Genomic DNA, 15,523 nt, shown 5'->3' on the forward strand with positions numbered 1-15,523 from the left:
GTACATTCCATGTTCTCATTATTAATGGATATTTATCAGCTGTTTCTCTTCATTTTGATTTGTGCCCCATCTGCAAATGAAGGTCCCATGGGCTTTACTCCATTTACATCATTACCATCAACTCTACTTTGACGAGGCAGCTCTTCCCCAGTTGCATTTTGAGTGCCTTCCAACCTGAGGAACTCATTTTCTGGCATTATATCTGAAAGTGTTTCTCTATTTATAAGGATTTCAGTGCCTAAATATTCGTAAGTAGTTTGTCACTACTTCTTCCTAGTCTGTCTTCATCTGGAAGCTCATCTGAAACTCTATGTAGAAGAGCCCTAAAGTGGTACTGCAGGATAAGGCACTGGACTGAAAGATTGGTTTGAATTGCAATATCAGTGGTTCAAACCCACTAGCTGCACTATGGAAATCCTGTACAGGGTTACTATGAGTCAAACCATCTTGAATGCACATAACAACAATAACAACTCTATATAGAAGAAGCCCTGGTAGCATAGGAAGTTACATGTTAGGCTACTAACTGCAACGTCACAGGTGCTGTGAGGGAGAAAGCTAAGGCTTTCTGCTTCTGTCAAGTTTTATAGTCTCAGAAAACCTAGAGAACACAGTTGTACTCTCTTCTTTAGGATTGTGATGAGTCAGAATTAACTCGATGGCGATTGAATTTTTATTTGTTTTTTGGTTATGTTACTAGATGTCTAACCTAGGGACATTATCCTGTCTGAGGTTTGGTTTCCTCATCTTTAAAAATCTGTAATAATAAAACCAGATTATTACATACATTTTACAGATGAGTTAAACAATGGTCATAATAAAAATATTTACATTATGTGGTTATGAGAATCAAGAAAAATAAAGTATCTGAACCCACCCACCCACTGCTGCAGAGTCAATTCCTTGACCCTATTGGATTTACAGTGACTCTATAGGACAGAATAGAACAGCTCCCTGGTAGTATAGTGGTTACGAATCAGGCTGCTAACCTCAGGGTCAGCAGTTCGAAACTACCAGCTGTTCTGCGGGAGAAAGATGAGGCTTTCTGCTCTTGTAAAGATTTACAGCCTCGGAAACCCCATGCAGCAGGGTCACTATGAGTCGGAACCAACTCCACGGCACATAACAACAACAACAACAAATCTTTACAAAATCAAATTGCCTCATTTTCCCCTGCACAATGGTTGGAGGGTTCGAATTGTCTCTCTTTCAGTTAGCATCCCAATGCTTGACCCACTGCGCTAACAGAAAACCTTAAAGATATGAATGTTCTATGTAAAAAATAGTACCTATGTATATGAATATGTATTTATGCATGCATATAATTGACCAGGACTCTCTATATAGGGTTGTTGTTGTTGTTGAGTGCCATATTGTTTCTATGCAATGGGTCAAGTATATAGTCATTCAGTTGGAGCTCTGGTTGTGTAGTGTTTACAAATTGGGCTACTAACCTCAAGGTCAGCAGTTTGAAACCACCAGGGGTTCCGTGGGAGAAAGATGAGGCTTTCTGTTCCTATAAAGATTTACAAACTCTGTGCAGGGTTGCTGTGAGTCAGAACCAACTCCATGGTACATAACAACCATAGTCATTCAGTTATTTGATGACTCAGCCAATGAATATTTATTATATATCTACTAAGTACTGTATGGAGTCCTGGTGTGGAGCTGTAAGATAAGCACAGGACTGCTAACTAGAAGACTGGTGGTTCAAGCCCGCTAGTTGCACCTTGGAAACACTACACAGGGTTAATATGAGTCAGAACCGACTTAATAGCACTAACAACAATGGCAAGTTTTGTATGCTGTTTGATAGTACATATAAAAAGAGCAATGTATATAAAAGCACTAGTTAAAAAAGTGCTTTTATATACACTGCTCTTTTTACATGTAATGCTTTTATAATTGTTGTTGTTCCAATTCATATCATAGCAAGCTTATATACAATAGAACAAAACTCTGCCTATTCCTGGGCCATCATCACAATTGTTGCTACATTGTTGCAGCCATTTGTGTCAATGCATCTATTTGAAGGTCTTCTTTTTCACTGACACTCTATTATACATGATGTCTTTCTCTAGGGACTGGTCCTTCCTGATAACATGTCTAAAGTCCATGGGAAATGTCTTGTCATCCTTATTCTTAAGAATCAATCTGGCTATACTTCTTCCAAGACAGATTTATTCATTCTTCTGGAAGCAAATATTCTTCTCCAACAGTAGAATTCACAGGCATAAATTCTTCAATTTTTCTTACTCATTGTCCAGCTTTCTTATACAAATGTTGTTGTTGTTGTGTGCCATCTCATAGAGACCTTGGTGTAGAGTTTCCAAGGGCTACTGGCAAGTTTGAACTGCTGGCATTTCGGTTATCAGTCCAACCATACAAATGAGGCGAATGGAAATGCCATGGCTTGGGTCAGGTGCACCTTAGTCTTCAAAGTGACATCTTTGCTTTTTAGCACTTAAAGAGATCTTTTGCAGCAGATGTGCTCAATGTGATATGTTGTTTGACATATTGACTACTGCTTGCATTGATGTTGATTGTGATCCAAATGAAATGAAATTCATTGCAATTTCATTAGTTTCTCCACTTATCATGATATCAATTATTGGTCCAATTGTGAGTATATTTGTTTTCTCTATATTGAAGTGTAATCCAAACTGAAGTTGTATTTATAAATAAATAGTTGAACCACTGGTTGGTGGTTAAAGCTCAAAAGCTGCTCCTCAGAAACCCTATACAGGGTTACCATGAGTCAGAACTGACTCGATGACACTTAACAACAATATAATTCAATGTGAGTTACATACAAAGAACTTTTGAATCGCTTGTAGGAAATGGAATTAAAAAGGATAATTGAATATTTTAATGAACTGTTCGAAGCACCCTCTTATGTTATTTTACATTTTTCAGTAACCACAACAAAAAGTAACAAAAAAAAATAAAATTCATTTTAATGATGCACTTCATTTTACCCAATAAATTAAAAATATTATCATTTTAACATGAAATCTAAAATATTATCATTTCAATGTATAAATAAAACTATCAATAATAAAGTTTATGTTATTTGTTTCATACTAAGTCTTCAAAATCCATTGTGTACTTCACACTTTTTGTTAGTTGTCATCAAGTTAATGCAGAGTAGATCTGCTCCATAGGATTTCAAAAATTTTCAGAAACAAATTGTCAGGCTTTACTTCCAAGTGGGCTTTAGGTTGGTTTGAACTGTCACCCTTGTGGTTAGTAGTCCAGGGCTCAACCTTTTTTGCCATCTAGGAACTCTATATTTTTTTACTTTTGGTGTTGTTAAGTGCCATTGAGTCAGTTCCGATTCATAGTGATACTGCATAGGGTTTCCAGGAGTGACTGGTGAGTTTGAACCACCGACTTTGTTTATTCTACTAAGACTTCAAACATTGACTCATAGTGACCTGTCTAGGGTTTCCATGGAGAAGCTGGTGGATTTGACCCACCAACCTTGTGGTCCAGTGCATTATCCAGCAGCACCACACTTAGCACATCTCAATGAGGTCAAACCACATCTCAAGTGCACAGTTGTTGTTGTTGTTGTTAAGTGCTGTTGAGTCGATTCCGACTCATAGTGACCCTGTATAGGGTTTCCAAGGAGCAGCTGGTGAGCTTGAACCACCGACATTGCAGTTCAAGCAACTTTGCAGTCTGATGCATTAGGCCACAGCGCCACACCAGGACTCCCAAGTGCACAGTAGCCACGTGTTAACTAATGGTGTGTGTTGAAGAGCTCACGTCTAGAATAATATACAAGAAACTGGTGGGGGACAGGAGAGGAACACAGATATGCTTTTTGTTGTTTATCTTTCTGTACTGTGTACTTGAGACTTCCAGTGGAAAAAAAAAAAAAAAAAAGCTAATAGTTTAAATGCAACTTGTTTTTATGTTTGTGCATATACATTCCTCTAAGCCAGTGGTTCTCAACTAGGGCTGATTTTGTCCCCCTGAGTATATGAGGTAATGCCTGGAGCCTTTTTGCTTGGAGAGAGTATACATCTGGATTGTTTTTGTGTGCTGTAGAGCTGATTCCGACTAAAATGACAAAGTTGAACTGCCTCACAGTGTTTCCAAGTCTGTGATCTTTACAGAAGCAGATTGCCAGATCTTTTTCCCATGCAGTGACTGGGTGGATTCAAACTGCTGATCTTTCAATTAGCAGCTGAGAGCTTAACCATTGTGCCACCAGGGCCCCTACTGCTGGAATAGCATAAGATATGTGCTGAGGGTAAGAAACCCTGTTCCATGTAGAAATTTCAATGTCTGCTAATGACTCGGCATGGTGCAAGGTCCTGTGAGTCAGAATCAATTCAATGGCAATGGTAGTGGACTGGGCAGTGTGTATATGTTGTTGTTAAGTGCCATTGAGTCAGTTCCAATTCACAGTGACCCTGTATAGGGCTTCCAAGGAGTGACTGGTGAGTTTGAACCGCCAGTCTTGTGATTCAAACTGACTTTGTAGTAGAGTGCTTATCCTTCAGCACCAAAGAGGAATCACAGGTACCCACACACCCCAGTGACTCACCGTCTAGTGACAGTTGTAAACAAATAATTGTAGGAATATGATAAATTCTAGAATTGAGTACAGACATTAAAGGATAAATAAAAGTCTATAAACATACTCATAACTGGAAAACTGCTTGTTGTGGCACATTAGCTTCAACATTATTTTCCACTAAATTGTCTAGGTTGGGAATAACAAAGGCTTTTATTGTTATTCAAAGGGTTTAATGTTGCTGACTACCAATATATTGTCAATAAAAGAAATATCTGAGAGGAGCTTTAAAAAGGTTACAACAACTGTTATTCTATTTCTGCCTCAAGTAACAAATTTTAGAACTTAAATGGACTCAGTGATGTATTTGAAAAAGAATTTACAGGTCCTAACTAATGTTGCTGTCTGAGGGAGAGAGCTATATTTTATAAGTGCCACAATCCAAAGGATTATCATGTTTTGCATATTTTCCCCACAAATGTCTCCCTTTTCCTTAGAGGCTCATAAGTTCAACTATATTTCATCACCAATCAAAGAAACCAGACAAAGCTCAGACTATGAAATACACTGGCTTTGTTTATACTTTAAAAACCTCTATGCTGTCCTATTTTTACTTTGGTTTAGTTTTTCACTAGTGAGATCACCAAGTACTGTTCACATCTGTTTGATGGTTAGTGGAAATCTCATGACCTTCTTACTGCTCCATAGCTTCCCTTCATATAGGGCAAGGCAGTACAGGGCAGCCGCTAAATGTGAGCACTTGAATCCTGATATCCCCTTTTAATGTAAAAGAGGTTACTTAACTTCATTCAGCCTCAGCACTGTTGCTGCTGTGTGCTTTTGAGTCAGTTCAGACTCATAAGGTTTCCCAGGCTATAAATCTTTCTCCTGAATTGCTGCTGGTGGAGTCAAACACCCAATACATAACTCACTACACTACCAGAGCTCCTTCACCCTCAGTATTCTTGTGTAAAATGTCTACCTTGCAAGAATTGCTGGGTTGACTAAATTAGATAACATAACAGATGCATTTATCATGGTCCTGGTGTGAATAGAGCACTGGACTTCAAGGACGGTTTGAAATCAAGGTCAGCAGTTCAAACTCACCAGCCGCTCCTCGAAAACCCTATACAGGGTCACTATAGTCGGCATTGTCAGTTATTAATCAGGTGATCGTTGTCAGTATCATTGTGAGTTATTAATCAAGTGATGGGAACTGTTATGATTCAAATGACACCAAACAATAAACTAATTCTTTTTTTCCTTTTTGTGAAAGATATAGGTAAGTCAGCATTTGTCACTTGTATAATTTAATGAAGCCAATTACAGGCTGTGCAATCATTTTCAACATCCAATATGAGTTGGCACTGACTGGAAGGCACTTAATAACAAAATAACAAACAAAAACTTAATGCTAACTAGACAAAATGTTCTTAAAACAAGCCACTGATTAGAAAGAACAGTGCTCATATGATTCAATTGTTAGCCGTATTTGTAGTCAATGCTTCTCTGAAACACAAGTGATTCCCGTTTCTTTTTACACCTCCCTTAATTAAACAGAGACATTTGAGTACTGTTTTGTCACCCCAGGTTGAATTACTTCACATTTATGTTGAGTATTTATTTCTTACGACCTTTTACCTTTGTGCTGATAGAATCCAATCTTTTGATATTTGTGGTCTTTGGTTCTTTCCAGCCTAATTCACATTATCTGTTTAAAATCCAACTGTATTTTTTTTTTAAACCTTCCCTGGTGCCATCATTATCACACTAACTAAACCTCACTGGACAGTAACCTACATCTCTTTAGCAACGAACAAATCCTCAAGAGCTTCAAAGAATACACTACCTTTCTACAGAGTTAATTTATAGACAGACAAAAGACTCTTGATAATATCAACAGACCAAGTAATTGTAATGCCACTGTGGTCAAAATGCAGCTGCCTTTTTTCATACTTTCTAGAAAAGTTGAGATAAGGCTTTACAATTACTCTAGAAATACTTTATTACATATATCGTAAGTTAAATGAGACTGGTAAATTTCACTATAAATTTGCATGAAAAGTTACATTGTAATAATTTTCGTTTTCATCACCATTCAGGAGCTCTGGTAGCACAGTGATTATGAATTGGGCTGGTAATCTCAAGGTCAGCAGTTCTAAACAACAGCTATTCCGCGGGAGAAAACTGAGGCTTTCTGCTCCCGTAAAGATTTACAGCTTTGGAAACCCTGTACAGCGTCACTATGAGTCGGTACTCCACGGTACTTAACAACAACAACAGTGTGTTAATGATTTACACCGTAGCCTAGTGGTTACGAATTGGGCTGCGAGCCGCAAGGTCAGCAGTTCGAAACTACCAGCGGTTCCGCGGGAGAAAGATGAGGCGGTCTGCTCCCGTAAAGATTTACAGCCTCGGAAACCCTGTGTAGGGTTGCTATGAGTCGGAACCGACTCCACGGCACATAACAACAACAACAACAACATGTTAATGATATTGAGAAAATTTTTGAGCAGATTATAGATCGTTATTGTTAAGTGCTGCCGAGTCAATTCTGATCCATAGCGGAAACGACTATGGGTCAGTTTCTGGGAAAACCTGTATAGGGTTTCCGAGGAGCGCCTGGTAAGCTTGAACCTATAACCTTGTGATTCAGTGCATTAACGCACAGCTTATAGAAGACTAAATAATAAAGAATATAGGTAATTTCATGGTTTTTCTTTATTACTATCAATATTAGTTATGATAAATATTAGTGACTAATACATGAATAAAAGGCAAATGGTTTCTCTCACAGTCTAGTGCCTTTAGGCAGATAATTAAAGCTTCAAACCATAAAGGGAGATGTAGAAACCTCCAAGGTTCGTAGGTTTTTCCTAGAGAAGGAAGACCTGGTTTATGTCTTCTCTATATCCCCACAGAGGAGGATAAAAAACAGATTTAGGGCTTCTTTTTATCTTTCTTCCTCCTGTTTTTCCCTTTATTCCACTCCTCAGGCATGGCTATCTCAGAAAGGCATGTCCATTTTACAAGTAACAGATTTCAAAAGAGGGATTATTAAAATGATAGGGCACATACATGGAAGAGGAAAATAGAAACGGGGGAGATGGAGAACAATTTCAGTTTAAATACGCTATGTAGAAAAACATTACAGAATGGCGTGGGAGGAGACAAAGAGAGCATTCAGGGAGGGAAATGGCAGAAAAAATGTAGGGAGAACAATGCGGAAGTAAGATTTTTGGGAATTTCCATATAGAATCAGAAGTGGCTAACTATATATTTTTTCCCCAAAGGATGTGTTCAAGTGGATTTTTAACCATGCTCTGGAAAACTGTGGGAGAAAATCATTGGCCACATATCAGACTTTGAGCTGCTCAACAAGCTTCTCTTCAAAAAGCATGTCTCAACCTGTTAATCTCCCTCACCTCTTACCTGGTCTAGAATTTTAACCTCTTCTCTCATTCCTCTGAGTGACATACCAAAGTAGGGTTTTGTTTTGTTTTGTTTTTTTAAGGAAGCCACAATTAAGATTCTCCTGAATGTGGCAAAGACCCTGAGGGTTCTTTTAGTCTTTTAGCACAAAGGAATTTATCAAATTAACTGGTACCTCTTGAAAGCATCAGGGCCTGATATGGTTCACAAGAAAGTGTACCTAGGAAAGCAGGCTCTGAGCCTGAATTCAGGAGACACACTCTTTGAGTGGGAAAGAGGGTGCCCGGAACGAAAAATATGGCAAAGCAAGAAGTACAGACTTTTCCAAAGCAACTTATTTATTTTTAAAAGCCCAACTAGGCCAGTGGTTAAAGTGTTTGGCTGATGTCCATCAGCAACTCCTCAGTAGAAAGAGGTGAGTCTATCCCCATAATGACTTATAGCCTTGGGACTTCTATGGGAGAGTTCTGTTCTGTCCTACAGGGTTGCTATGAGTTGGAACTGATGTATGGCAATGGTTTTGGTTTTATCTCTTTTATGTACAGCTTACTGTGGTTTGATGCCTATTGAAAGCCAAGGCTGGAATGAGCCTGGATGGGGTTCCTCCTGATCTGGAGTTGATTGGTATTATTTCAGGGATTATACTGCTCTTTTTCATAAGATTCATTATCTGGAGCAGAGTGGCACTCTTTAGGGCCATGAGCTAAGGTTTGGGGATCATTTTCCTTAAAGGATTATATGTTCACTGAATATTCTTTGAGAACTGGAATCAGAATTGATTAGCACCAATCCACACTCAAGGGTGATCACTGGTTCATGGGTGACTTACCAGTTAGGACAGAAAGGTATGAAATTTTAAAAGATGGTCTAAAATTAAAAAAAAAAAAAAGTTCTATTACTCCATAAGGAGCTCTGGAATGTAGTGGTTATGAATTGGGCTGCTAACTTCAAGGTCAGCAGTTCAAAACTACCAGCCGTTCCGTGGGAGAAAGATGAGGCATTCTGCTCCTGTAAAGATTTACAGCCTCGGAAACCCTGTGCATCGTCACTGTGATTGGGAACCGACTCCACAACACTTAACAACAACATTATCCCATATTTACCACAATTAAAAAAAAAAAAAGAGCTAAAGCACATAACAAATCCCAAAAAAGTTGTTGTCAAGTCAGTTCTGAATCATGGAGACTCCAAGTACATGTAGAATAAAATTACACTCCATAGGTTTTTTGGAAGCAGATCCTCTCAAGTCTTTCTCCTGAGGAAATTTTGAGTGGGTTTGAGCCACCAACCTTTTGGTTAGTGGTCCAGTGATTAACTGTTTCTGCCACTCAGGGATTCCTAAAATATAGTCTAGGACATTTTGAAATGAGGGTGATTGTTATTGTTATGTGCTGTGGAGTCGGTTTATTCATTTATTTATATAAGGAATCTAATTATATATCTATAGACATTGTTCCAGACATCACGGATTCAATGGTGAATAAAAGCAACAAAATCTTTGTTTTAATAAAGTTTTAAAGTTAATAACTTAAAGTTTTAAGCTAGACAATAGACACAGTGAAAGAAATAACATTTCACAGAGTTGTGAGTGTTATGAAGGAAAGAGATAGTCTAATAAGATTGAGCATGGTTTGTAAGTAGGTTCGATGAGCCACGTTTTAGATAGGGAGTGGATAGGCCATGCCGAGGAAGTAATATTTTTCTTGAGGTCTAAGAGATGAAGAGCTGGTCATAAGCAGATCCATAGGAAGAATATTTTTAGCACAGGAGCCTGAAGTAAGAAAGACAATTTCAGCAATAACTACAAAACAAAACAGTGTGGTTAAAGAAAAACAAAGGGCAAAAGGTTTAAGATAAACAAAGTAGGGCAGACCTCACAGAAAGAGTTTATGTTAATTTCAAACAGAATCTGAAGAGAAGCTTGAAGTTGGAGACAGCTAGGAGATACAGGACAAGCCAAAGACTTTTAGACTTGTATTGTTCTACGCTGATACAGAGAGAAAAGGTCAAGTTGAGGGTATGAGACTCCCTAAGTAAAGACAAGAACTAAAACCTGAGAACACTGAACATAATATGCTTTCATTTAGAAATGTGTTCCCCAGGAGAAAGGAAAAGCTTCACTGTGTGGATGGATATAGGTTAATGTAGGCAAATCCCATTGATCAACCTAACCTACAGTGTTGTCCTTGCTACAATTAGTATTTAAAATTCAAATGAAGAGGGAGGTGTTACCGCTGATACCAGCTTTAAAAAAACAACAGATAAAATTCAGTGGCCTAACAATGTGTTTTATATTTCCTGGCAAAATGAAAAATGTTACCACTCCTGTGTGGAAACCCAGTGTCAGTCTATAACTTAGTCCTTAACTTTTATATTGTTTGTTTTGTTTCAAGGTCTAATAGCACTTTAATTTTGTCTAAATTCCATACCTAACTACAACCAGTTTAAAAGACAGAGAAAGTTCACTCCCTTCCCAAAGAAGCTAAGGTTGTAATTAAGTACACATTATTTACTGGATTTCAGCACCCCAAATAAACACTGGGTGAAATTTTTTTTAAAAAGGTTAGCATGTTCTCAATGGTCTATACAACTTTTCCTGACCAGTTCCACTTTAGTCTAGATTGAGAAACTGCTTCTTACCACATGTTTTGGTAGTGGAAAAAAAAAATTGACTCTCTAATTATATTGAGCAGATGTTGAATTTACGCAAAGTGGAGGCAAAAGGGGGAAAAAAGGAACTAAACAAAAACCTATGTATTTTCCATTCTGCAACACGTTGCTGTTGTTAGTTGTCTTTGAATCAACTCTGATTCATGGCAACCTTACTTAAAACAGAACAAAATGTTGCCTGGCTCTGCTCTACCTCCGGGATTTTTGATATATCAGAGCCCATCGCTGAGACTATTGTGTGAATTGTCACATTGAGAGTTCTCATCATTTTGTTGACCTTCCACTTTACCAAACACGATGCCGTTTTCTAGTGATTGATCTTTCCTGATGATGTATCCAAAGCGAGCAAGCTTGAGTCTCACCGTCCTCACTATTCATTAGCATTCCTGTTGTAGCTCTTGTAAATGATTTGTTCTTTCTTCTGATAGCCACATAACATATCACTGTTAAATACTAGCTAATTGGTTCCAATTTATAGTGACTCTATGTATAAGAGAATGAAACATGGCCCGGTCCTATGCCATTCTCACAATTGTTATGTTTGAGTCCATTGTTATAATCACTTTGCCAATCCTTTTTGGTGGAAGTCTTTTATTTTCACTGACCCTCTACTTTATCAAGCATGATGTCCTTTACCAGGAACTAGTTGCCTCTGATAACATGTCCCAAGTATGTGAGACGAAGTCACCATCTTCATTTCTAAGGAGCATTCTCTCTGCACTTCTTCCAAAACAGATTTATTTGTTTATTCTTCTGGCAGTTCATGGTACTTTCAATATGCTTCACCAACATCATAATTCAAATGCATCAATTTTTCTTAGATCTTCCTAATTCATTGTCCAACTTTCTCATGCATATGAGACAATTGAAAATATCATAGCTTGGATCAGGCACACCTTAGTCCTTAAAGTGGTATTTTTGCTCCTGGACACTTTAAAGAGATCTTTGCAACAGATTTTCCCAATGTAATACATTGTTTGACTTCTTGACTGCTGTTTCCATGAGCATTGATTGTGGATCCAATCCAAGTAAATGAAACCCTTGACAATTTCAACACTTTCCTCTTTTATAATGATGGTGTCTATCTGTCCATTGTCAGGATGTTTTCTTCCTTACAGTGAGTTGTAATCCATACTGAAGGTTGCAGTCTTTGATCTTCATCAGTAAGTGCTTCATGTCCTCTTCACTTCCAGTAAACAAGGGTGTGTCTTCTGTTAATGAGCCTTTGTTTAATCCTGAAGCCACATGTGTTCTTCTGTCAGTTTCTTGGATATAGTCCAGATTCTTAGATTATTTGCTCAGTATGCAGATTGAATAAGTATGGCAAAATGATACACCACTAACAGACAACTTTCTTAATTTCTAACGATGTAATACCCCTGTTTTGTTTGGATGACTGTCTTTTGGTCGAGCTACAGTTTCCTTATGAGCAGCATTAAGTACTCTGGAATTCCCATTCTTTGCAATGTTATCCATAGTTTGTTATGATCCACACAGTTAAAAATCTTTGCATAATGTTGTTGTTAAGTGCCCTCAAGTGATTTCCAACTCATAGTGACCTTGTATAAGGTTTCCAAGGAGCAGCTGGTGAATTTGAACCACCAACCTTCTAGTTCAAACCAACCTTGCAGTCCAGTGCTTTATCTTACAGTGCCATAACAGGATCACCTTACTTAAATGATACATGACTAGAAAAAATAATTTTATTTACTGATATTAAGAATCCTGGTATGGCACTGTGGGATGAAACACTGGACCGAAAGGTTGTTTTGAACTGTAAGTTTGGCGGTTCAAATTAACCAGCCCCTCCTTGGAAATACTGTACAAGGTCTCTATGAGTCAGAACTGACTTGATGGCACTTAATAACAACAACAATAGTGTTAAGAAAAAGTTAGAAAATTTAGTTTATGAGTGGCCACCTTAAATTTAACAACTTCTCTCCCAAAGGAAAAGTTAAGTGTTGGAACGATGCCAAGGACAGAGGTTATCTTTCAATATGTTTGTGGTGGAGGAGGCCTGGGGAAAGAAGGAGGAAACTAATATTTCATATATTTCATATAGAACTGTATGAAAGCCTTGGAAGCATTATCAATCAGAGACTAAGGCAGGGGGATGGTCTCTGATTCCTTCAGCCTGTTATTTCAGGAATTCTCGCCAAAATAGACTGGCACCTTACAAATTTTGGAACGAGGCAATCTTTGTTTTCTTCTTTCATAACAACAAAATAAGCATGGATGTTTCAGAGCTCTCTCTTATAACATTTATGTCTATGGATCAATATTCCCTTGGCAGTAGATTGTTATGCTTTTTCTCAAGCCTCAGCCATTTGAGACCTGTCTCCTGGGCAGGTTGAATTTAACTGCTCTTAAACTTGAGACTTCATTAAACCTCTCTCACCTCGTTCTCAGAAGACAGTCCAGTAGCCTGACCTGTGGTCAAATCCAGTTGAACAAGCTCTGAAATAGGTGTGAAAAACCAGTATTGTTTCTCCCTCTCCTCACCTGAGCTTTAGATTTTCTATTTCATACTTGTGTGCAGCCTATGATGCTTTTTATTGAAATATTTTATCTGAAGGTACATAACAATGAAATGCTTTTATCATGTGACTGTGAAGTTTCAACTGTACTGCTTCCCAATAAAGAATTGGTAATTACTTTGATAACACTAAGGTAATTAAAATCGTTGGTAAAAGACAATATCGACTGAGACTTCTTTAGACTCATAAACAGTTCATTATAAATCAATTCCAATCTTATAAACCAAATTCCATAGTTGTTGTTGTTAAGTTCCATTGAGTCAATTCTGACCCCAAGTGAGCCTGTCTAGAGTTTCCAAGGAACAGCTGATGAATTTGAACTGCCGACCTTACAGTTCAAAGAGCTTTACAGTCTGATTCATTAACCCACAGTTCCACACCAGGACTTCGAAATTCCATAGTAGCTGCAGCTAACTTGAGTACAAACAGTTTTCTGATGTGGCTTCTGAGTTCACTGGCTATGCTATACTAAATGAATAAAAAGTAACATTGACTTCATACTATATTGTTAAGTGCCCTTGAGTCAGTTCTGACTCATAGCATTCCTTTATAGCATTTTGGAGGAGCAGCTGGTTAATTTGAACGGCCAACTTTGCAGTTCAAACCAAGCTTGTGATCCAGTACATTATCCCACAGCGTCACACCAGGACTCCGTATAGACAAATGAATGCATCCCATCACTTCTGTGTGCATGCTTAGCTTTCTTGTACCAATAACAGAATGCTCCACATCTTCAACAGGATAAACTCCTTGGAAAAAGCTTGAAAGGTTTGATAATCAGCTCCCAAATTGTATCCTTAGTTTTTCTACTTCTATCAGTTTCTTGACATATTTTACATAAACAAGAAAATCTTTTCAGTAAGTCTAGCACCTGGAGTCTAGAATGATCTTGAACTCTGGCAATTTACATATATCCCAAGCTTCTTCTAATCGCTGGGCAAATGCCTTCTTTTTTGAACAACCTGTGAATCCTCAACATCCTTTTTGGTTTTTACAAATTTGTAGCAGGCAACACCTTTGACAAAGTTAGGACCAAGCTCTCAAGTAGCCAGCTAGTTTACTGAGTTCCTCACCTTCCCAATATCTCACACTTCCACAGTCTGGTTTATGTTCTTTTCAAGACCTGGGTTGTCTTTTTTGTTGTTTTTTAATGGAAGGATCACATTTAGCATATTGAGTTAGCTCCTTCCAATGGGTTTCATTTGAATATTGCTCACTATAAGATGCCTTTTCATTCTTCAATTTTCCTTTCCTATAGTGTTTTTTTTTTTATCTTCCCAAATCTTGAGGTTGAGGTTTTCTGTTCTGAATGTTTCTTATGAAACTCTTGAAATTTATTCCACATATATGAGGAAATTCTGCATTTATAGATGCCTTCATATGCATTTATAGACACCTCTGTTTCAGTTTTTGGCCCATCTGTTGGGAGAGCTGAGATTTCTGTTTTTCTTGTCATTGTTGTTGTTGTTGGGAAGTGCCAACTAGTTGGTTCTGACTCACAGAAACCCAGTATAGGATTTCCGAGGAACGACTGGTGAGCTTGAACCGCCGACCTTGTGGTTCAAACTGATATTATGATCGAGTGCTTATCCTGCAGTGCTTATCCTACACTGGGATTCCTTTAGCTTCCTTTAAGTCAAATCAGTTTTCTGATGTGGCTTTATCTTCAGAATTCAACTTAATATCACTTTGATTTTGACCAGGAGGTGGAAGCCCACTTACTCCACACTGGTCAGGAGTCAGTAACTCAGCAGCCTCCTTAAGACCACTATACTTGTATTTTAATAATAATAATTTATGATTAGTTGATAGTTGCAGCAATAACAGTTTCAATTTAATACATTAAATATATTAATATATTAAATTATAATATTAAAAGACTTAATTTATTCAGAAATTAGCAGGTAAACAAACAAACCAAAAAAACCTCAATCAGTTACTGTCAAGTTAATTCTGACTATGGTGATTAGAATGGCGCCATAGGATATTCAAAGCTGTGATTTTTCAGAAACAGATCAACAGGCCTTCCTTTTGAGATACATCTAGGTGGATTTGAACTTTTGGTTAACAATTGAGTGACTAACTATTTGTACCACTTGGGGTCTCTTATGCCAGCTATTATTGCTCTATGATATTTAATCATCAGATGATGGTTATTTCTGAGGTAATAATGATAATGTAAAATTATTTGATAGTTGCAGCAATAACGATTTCAATATTATTAATTAGCTTTATTAATAATGTTGTTGTTGTTGTTAAGTGCTGTCAAGTTGGTTCCGACCCATTGTGACCCTGTATAGGGTTTCCAAGGAGCGACTGATGAGCTTGAACCACCTACCTTATAGTTCAAACGGCT

The sequence above is a fragment of the Chrysochloris asiatica genome, unplaced genomic scaffold (assembly GCF_000296735.1).
Source record: "Chrysochloris asiatica unplaced genomic scaffold, ChrAsi1.0 scaffold00288, whole genome shotgun sequence".
Lineage (NCBI taxonomy): Eukaryota > Metazoa > Chordata > Mammalia > Afrosoricida > Chrysochloridae > Chrysochloris > Chrysochloris asiatica.